The sequence below is a fragment of the Procambarus clarkii genome, chromosome 16, assembly GCF_040958095.1.
Source record: "Procambarus clarkii isolate CNS0578487 chromosome 16, FALCON_Pclarkii_2.0, whole genome shotgun sequence".
Taxonomy (NCBI): domain Eukaryota; kingdom Metazoa; phylum Arthropoda; class Malacostraca; order Decapoda; family Cambaridae; genus Procambarus; species Procambarus clarkii.
The window spans coordinates 13,466,491-13,475,438 of NC_091165.1; the positions used below are offsets into that span (position 1 = coordinate 13,466,491).

General features: G+C 47.0%; 1 protein-coding gene across 1 annotated transcript in view; it reads right to left on the reverse strand.

The window, feature by feature from the left end:
• The window catches only part of LOC123760066 (fibroblast growth factor receptor 4), a gene marked incomplete in the record, with an annotated part of 132,807 nt that extends 124,802 nt beyond the window's left edge, over positions 1-8,005 (reverse strand). The window contains 1 exon segment of the mRNA XM_069325283.1: positions 7,556-8,005.
• Positions 8,006-8,948: the final 943 nt, after the last annotated feature.

Genomic DNA, 8,948 nt, shown 5'->3' on the forward strand with positions numbered 1-8,948 from the left:
TATATATATATATGTATGTGTATATATATATATATATATATATATATATATATATATATATATATATATATATATATATATATATATATATATATATATATATATATATATATATATATATATAAATAATTACAAAAAACTGATTGGTCTGAGAGAGCAAGTTGTCCCAGAGTGCGGGTAACACTTAGCCTCCAAAAACCGATGAAAGGAATATCCATCACCTTTGTTGAACCACTTCTCAGCACCATACAACCTGAACTAGGGTGATATACATGAGAATTGACATGCATTGAGAATCCTGATTAGGCATTTTTTCAATTATGAAAGTGTGGTAAGGGTAGCAGGTCTTTTGAGTATTAGAAATAGGGCCGTGAGTCCAAAATGGTTGGGAATCACCGCACTAGATACTCAACAAACACTGAACAAATCCACAAGGGCCGTGACGAGGATTTGAACCTGCGTCCGAGAGCATCCCATGCTCTACAAACACTGTTCAAATCGCTGCCTATCAGTGGACATGAGCTCCCCCCCCCCTGGATTTTTTTTAATGAAATATGTTCTTAAAAACAAGTCGCATAGGGCGAATTTATTGGGCAGCGTTACCCATCTTGCAAATACACATACTGCCATAGTGACAGTATTGGGCAGCGTTACCCATCTTGCAAATACACATACTGCCATAGTGACAGTATTGGGCAGCGTTACCCATCTTGCAAGTACACATACTGCCATAGTGACAGTATTGGGCAGCGTTACCCATCTTGCAAGTACACATACTGCCATAGTGACAGTATTGGGCAGCATCACTTATTCTGCGACATGTTCCGCATCACGTTCCTGCGACCCAGATTCCCAATACCTCCTGGCTGGTAGTCTCGTCTACCAGACTGTTGGATACGGTTGTGACGCATGAATCGCAGTCTGGTTGATCAGGTATCCTATGGATGTGTTTATCGAGTTTGGATGGATCTTGTCACGCACTTCGGGGTCTGAATTCATTAATAAGTTACGTAAGTACTTACGAACCTGTACTTAAACCTTTTCTTAATCTTTGACGGCTTTGTTTACATATATTAAACAGTTTGCGATCATCAAAACGTCCCAGTCAAATGTTGTTGTTATAAACAGCCTCATGGTTCCTCGGAGCTCAAGCTATTTAATATATGCTCAAACTATTTAAATGTAAGCTAAGACGCCAAAAATTGAGAAATGTACAGGTTCATTAGTACTTGTGTAACTGCTTGATAAATACAGCCCCCGGGTCAGCAATTATTATACAACATCCTAGAGAACAGTATTGTCTTAAAGCATCTCATCTCTTGTTTGATAAGTTCTTGTTGTCCAAACTGTAATTTCTCTTGCAATTGTGACAGCTGCATTGTTGTGTTCTACCACAACGATTACTCCCAGATGTTTAACACTACTCTTTCGTTCTATAGTGTGAGTTGACTGTTTTATGTGCTGTTTACAACTTCATATTTTCGTTCCCCCGGCCACAGCGCAGGAGTTGCAACGTATCTCCTTAAACATCATATTTTATGTGCCCATTGAAAGGCCTGATTTACATCAGACTGAAGGCTTGCTGTATCCTCGTATGTTGTCTGCTCTCGTGAAAATATTAAGTGTCCTCTGCAAATTATGAAGCGGTACTATACCTAGTTTGTCTTTGTCTAAGTCCGATATGTGAATAAGAAAATGTACTGGAACAACCACAGAACCCGGGGGGGGGGGGGGACAGCTTTTCACGGTGGATGATCAGGACTTTATTTTGTTAACTTTTACACATTGGGTTCTGTTCGTTGGGAAATTGAAGAGCCATCTTCCTATTTTGCCAGTAATTTCTTTTGATCGCATTGTGTGTCATTTCTCGAAAACTTTTTGCAAAATATGTGTATATTATAACAGCGTTTTGGCCGTCGTCTATGGCAGATAAGGCCATGTCAGTGGTCAAGCAATTGTGAGGCAAGAGTGCCCTGTTCTGAACCCATTTTATTCAGGGTAACGTAGACGCTGTAATTCCATGCGTTTTGTGACCAACTTAGCACGTTTCAAAGATTTTAATGATGTGCAACACCCCCTTAATAGGAAGAAATCCCGCTGGTTTCATCCTGTGGTGCCTTCTTAAAATATTACACGATAAAATTCGATAACTCGTAGGCCTAACCAGACAACTTTAAAACAGGTTGTAATAAAGCATACACAAGGACTTGCTTTCCCAAATGAGCAATAGCCTAAATGAGATGAGTATCAAGGCTTTCGTGTTGGTATTTCCATCACTCGCCATTAGCTGAATTTGGTGTCAAAGAGCACGGCCACAAATAATAACGACACCCGTTAGTAAAAATTAACAAGAGTTGAGGGACGGTGACACCGAGGCGTCACCGATTGTTGCAGTCGGAGGATAAAATCGAAGTTAGGCTATACTGGCGTTACGTTTGGTACTGTGTTTGGATAGGCAGGCAGGAGGGTTACTGTGTGTGGATAGGCAGGCAGGAGGGTTACTGTGTGTGGATAGGCAGGCAGGAGGGTTACTGTGTGTGGATAGGCAGGCAGGAGGGTTACTGTGTGTGGATAGGCAGGCAGGGGGGGGGGTTACTATGTGTGAATAAGTAGGCAGAAGGGTTACTGTATTCACCTAGTTGTGATTGCGGGGATTAGCTCTTTCGGGCCGCCTCTCAACTGTCAATCATCAACTGTTACTAACTACTATTATTTTTTTATTTTTTTATTTTCCTCCACACACACACACCCCATGAAGCAGCCCCGTGGCAGCTGTCTAACTCCCAGTTACCTATTTACTGCTAGGTAACAGGTGCATCAGGGTTAATGAAACTATACCCATCTGTCTCCGCTGGGTGCGAGGATCGAACCCCGGTCCCTAGATCCACGAGTCTAGAGCGCTGTCCACTCAGCCACCCAGCCCCATAGCCACTATGTGTGGATAGACAGGCAGAAGGGTTACTGGGAGTGGATAAGCAGGCAGGAGGGTTACTCAGTAGACAAAATATTGAAGTTCTTGCGAGGTAGGATCAAGTATAGCATTTGGGGTTTACGGCTCATGCTCTGTGATATGAAAAATTGGTTTTTAGATAATTATATAAACTATGTATATAAATATAGTATTTTACCTTGCAAATTGGAGTAAAAGTGATCTTTAAATTGCATATTATTTAATAGACAAAAACTGGGAAGAACTACGACTTGGGAAACTTTCTCTTGGGAGTATGCAGCTCCAGCCTGGAGTTCATACCTAGTTAAACACAAGACAAATTTAGAAAAGATTCAGAGGTATGCCACCAGACTAGTCCCAGAACTGAAAGGTATGAGCTACCAGGAAAGGCTAAGGAAGCTAAACCTCACGTCCCTGGAAGATAGAAGAATAAGGGGAGACATGATAACCACCTACAAAATTCTCAGGGGAATTGACAGGGTTATCTCGAGATGATTTCAGGGCTTTTTTTTTTAGTGTCCCCGCGTCAAAGACAAAGGGTGGACAAAGTATTTAACACGGGTGGAACATAAACAAGGGTACACAGGTGGACGCTTAGTACCCAAATGATCCACAGAGACATTAGAATCAATTTGTTCAGTGTCAGAGTAGTTAACAAATGGAATGCATTAAACAGTGATGTGGGAGGCTGACTCCATACACAGTTTCAAATGTAGATTTGATAGAGCCCAATAGGCTCAATAATCTGTCCACTAGTTGATTGACAGTTGAGAGGGGGGCCGAAAGAGCAAAGCTCAACCCCTGCAAACACAACTAGGTGAATACACACACACACACACACACACACACACACACACACACACACACACACACAGTGTTCCACCTGACACATACACAGTGTTCCACCTGACACATACACACACGTAGTGTTCCACCTCACACACACACGGGAAACAGAGCTCAGGGGAAAGACGGCCCAAGACATGATGGACTACATCACGCAGAAGTGTAAGGAGGCAGCAGTCAAGTTCGTCCCGGTCCAAATGGGAAAAAATTAAATTGTGATAAGTAACTCATGGTTTAATCTGAGATGTAGTCAAGCTAAGTAACGACGTACAAGAGCATGGAGAAACTATAGAAATAACAGGACACTTGAGAGCAGAGAAAGATACCAGAGTGCCAGGAATGAATATATCAGCGTGAGAAGAGGCAGAAGAGCAATATGAAAATGACATCGCAAGTAAGGCAAATACTCAACCTAAATTACTGCACAGCCACATCAGGAGAAAAACAACAGTTAAGGAACAGGTAATGAAACTGAGGAGGCAGACAGATTCACTACAAACGACAAGGAACTGTGCGAGGAACTGAATAAGAAATTCCAGGAGGTCTTCACATTAGAGCAAGGAGAAGTTCCAGAGATTAGAGAAGGAATAGTTAACCAGGCACCATTAGAAGAGTTTGGGATTACCACTGGGGATGTAAGGAAGCTCTTGCTAGAGTTGGATGTAACAAAGGCTATAGGCCCAGACGGAATCTCTCCTTGTTTCCTAAAGGAAGGAGCAGAAGAACTGTGCCTACCACTCTCCATAGTGTATAACAAATCACTGGTAACAGGGGAACTGCCGAAAATTTGGAAGACGGCTAATGTAGCCCCGATATACAGGAAGGGGTATAGACAGGAGGCACTGATCTACAGGCCAGTGTCCCTAACCTGCATACCATGCAAACTGATGGAGAAGATTGTGCGAAAAAAGCTAGTGGAACATCTGGAGCGAAGGAACTTTGTAACACAACATCAACATGGGTTCAGGGATGGCAAGTCCTGCCTCACTCGATTAATTGAATTCTATGACCAGGTAACAAAAATCAGGCAAGAAAGAGGGGTGGGCAGACTACATATTTTTGGATTGCCAGAAAGCCTTTGAAATAGTATCACATAAGAGGCTGTGCAAAAGCTGGAGATGCAGGTGGGTGTGAAAGGGAAGGTACTCCATTGGATAAAGGTGTACCTAAGCAACAGAAGACAGCGAGTCACTGAGGGGGTGAGGTCTCGGAGTGGCAAGGCGTCACCAGTGGAGTCCCGCAGGGTTCAGTACATGGACCTATACTGTTTCTGATCTCCCTGGGGTATAGAATCGTTCCTCTCATTGTTTGCTGATGACGCAAAAATCACGAGGAGGATTAAGACAGAGAAAGATAATAGGAGGCTACAAGAGGACCTAGACAAACTGAATGAATGGTCTAACAAATGGCTACTTAAGTTTAACCCGAGTAAATGTAAGGTAATGAGATTAGGCAGTGGAAACAGGCCAGACACAGGATACAGAATGGGAGATGGAGTACTTCATGAAACTGACAGAGAAAGATCTAGGATTTGATATCACGCCAAACCTGTCTCCTGAAGCCCACATAAAAAGAATAACATCTGTGGCGTAGGCAAGGCTAGCTAACATCAGAACTGCCTTGAGGAACCTGTATAAGCAATCACTCAGAACCTTGTATATCACATATGTAAGGCCAATCCTGGAGTATGCGGCCCCCGCATGGAGCCCGTACCTTGTGAAGCACAAGACGACGCCGGAAAAAGTTCAGAGGTATGCCACCTGGCTAGTCCCAGATATAAGAGGAAAGGCTGCGTGAAATGCACCTCACGACTCAGGAAGACAGAAGAGTATGGGGGAGACATGATCACTACCTACAAAATCCTCAGAGGAATTGACAGGATTGAAAAGGACAAACTGTTTAACACGGGGTGTACGCGAAAAAGGGGACACAGGTGGAAACTGAATACCCAAATGAGCCACAGGGACGTTAGAAAGAACTTATTCAATGTTAGACTAGTTAACAGATGGAATGCATTAGACAGTGATGTGGTGGAGGTTGACTCCATTCACAGTTTCAAATGTAGATATGATAAGAGCCCAATAGGCTCAGGAATCTGTACACCAGTTGATTGACAGTTGAGAGGCGGGACCAAAGAGCCAGAGCTCAACCCCCCCGCAAGCACAACTAGGCGAGTACTTAGTGTTTCGTGCATAACTAGGTGAGTTTCAGTGTTCCACCTGCCACACACAGTGTTCCACCTGCCACACAATGTTCCACCTGGCAGTGTTCCACCTGCCACACACACAGTGTTCCACCTGCCCCACACACAGTGTTCCACCTGCCCCACACACAGTGTTCCACCTGCCCCACACACAGTGTTCCACCTGCCCCACACACAGTGTTCCACCTGCCCCACACAGTGTTCCACCTGCCCCACACAGTGTTCCACCTGCCCCACACACAGTGTTCCACCTGCCCCACACACAGTGTTCCACCTGCCCCACACACAATGTTCCATCTGCCACACAGTGTTTCACCTGCCACAGTGTTCCACCTGACACACACTGTTCCACCTGACACACACTGTTCCACCTGACACAGTGTTCCACCTGACACACAGTGTTCCACCTGACACACAGTGTTCCACCTGACACACACACTGTTCCACTTGACACACACACTGTTCCACTTGACACACACACTGTTCCACTTGACACACACACTGTTCCACCTGACACACACACTGTTCCACCTGACACACACACTGTTCCACCTGACACACACTGTTCCACCTGACACACAGTGTTAACCTGACACACAGTGTTAACCTGACACACACACTGTTCCACCTGACACACACACTGTTCCACCTGACACACACACTGTTCCACCTGACACACACTGTTCCACCTGACACACAGTGTTAACCTGACACACACACTGTTCCACCTGACACACACACTGTTCCACCTGACACACACACTGTTCCACCTGACACACACTGTTCCACCTGACACACACACTGTTCCACCTGACACACAGTGTTAACCTGACACACAGTGTTAACCTGACACACACACTGTTCCACCTGACACACAGTGTTAACCTGACACACTGTTCCACCTGACACACACACACTGTTCCACCTGACACACACACACTGTTCCACCTGACACACACACACTGTTCCACCTGACACACACACACTGTTCCACCTGACACACACACACACTGTTCCACCTGACACACACACACACTGTTCCACCTGACACACACACACTGTTCCACCTGACACACACACACTGTTCCACCTGACACACACACACTGTTCCACCTGACACACACACACTGTTCCACCTGACACACACACTGTTCCACCTGACACACACACTGTTCCACCTGACACACACACTGTTCCACCTGACACACACTGTTCCACCTGACACACACACACTGTTCCACCTGACACACACACAGTGTTCCACCTGACACACAGTGTTCCACCTGACACACAGTGTTCCACCTGACACAGTGTTCCACCTGACACAGTGTTCCACCTGACACAGTGTTCCACCTGACACTGTTCCACCTACCAGTATTTACGACTGACATGCTTTAGTAAAAGAATAATCAATGAGAGGCTTGACAGAGGGGCCGGCCTACCTTGCCCGAGGTCACGTAGGCCTACCCTCCACTCCCCTAACACAACCTGTACAAAAATGTAACAATTCTTGTAAATATAAAAAAAACTGTCGCTCTAAAAGGCTCTTAACTTACCTTTCTTGTAGACAAATCTTGAAATGTCTCGATATCAGCATTAAACCACCCGAGTGGGTCAAATGTCTTACTGGTAACTACTTCCCAGTGTGAGGGCCTCGGGGCGAAGTTATTTCCCAGTTTGAGGGCCTCTGGACCAAGTTACTTCCCAAGGTGTCAAGTATATCACATGTAATAATAATTACTATTGCCGCAAAACACAGGCCAGTTAAAAATCACTTCTACAGCTCCCAAAACATTTTTAACACAATTTTCTTATTTATTTCTGCATGTGCACATCGATCACCCGAAAACTATCAGGTAATTGTATTCCACTAAACACTCGTCCTCGTGTGTGGAGTCCACAAGACACACTCGAGTGTATGACGGCGTGCCGCAGGGGACAAGACGCAACCAAGAGACACGCACATCCACTCACGCCGAGGGTTGGGGCACAACTGAGCCAAGTTAGCGGTGGTTGGCTGAGGCGAGAGGGACGTGCCCGCCAGGCCCCGCCCCCCCACCACCCTTCCCGGCCACGCCCCGCCCCTCCCCAACCAAGACCCTCCCACCCCACTGTTTATCATCCCCCCCTCAAAAAAGTAATAAAAATCCCAACCTATTCGATCCCTCAAAAATGGCCAATATGCCCCCCAAAAGTCCCCCTGCCCCAGCCAAGCACTACTACTACAGTGCTCCCTATGTCCCGCCCCTGATCCCCCCAGCCTGCAGCACACCCCATAATGCCCCCACACTGTACACCAGCTGACTGGCAGTTGAGAGGCGGGACCAAAGAGCCAGAGCTCAAACCCACCGCAAGTACAACTAGGTGAGTACACTGCACAGGTCCCCCAAAATGCCCATCCTGCCCCATCCCCCGTGCCCTGTGTCCCATCCCCCGTGCCCTGTGTCCCATCCCCCGTGCCCTGTGTCCCATCCCCCGTGCCCTGTGTCCCATCCCCCGTGCCCTGTGTCCCATCCCCCGTGCCCTGTGTCCCATCCCCCGTGCCCTGTGTCCCATCCCCCGTGCCCTGTGTCCCATACCCCGTGCCCTGTGTCCCATCCCCCGTGCCCTGTGTCCCATCCCCCGTGCCCTGTGTCCCATACCCCGTGCCCTGTGTCCCATACCCCGTGCCCTGTGTCCCATCCCCCACCAAAATGCACAACTTACAACCCCACACCTTGCCCCACCACCAACCCCCCCCCTACCTCACCCCCAACCCTACGCCCTGCCCCACCACCAACCCCACACCCTGCCTCACCACCAACCCCACACCTTGCCCAACCACCAACCCCCCCCTGCCCCACCACCAACCCCCCCCTACCTCACCCCCAACCCTACACCCTGCCCCACCACCAACCCCCCCCCTGCCCCACCACCAACCCCCCCCTACCTCACCCCCAACCCTACACC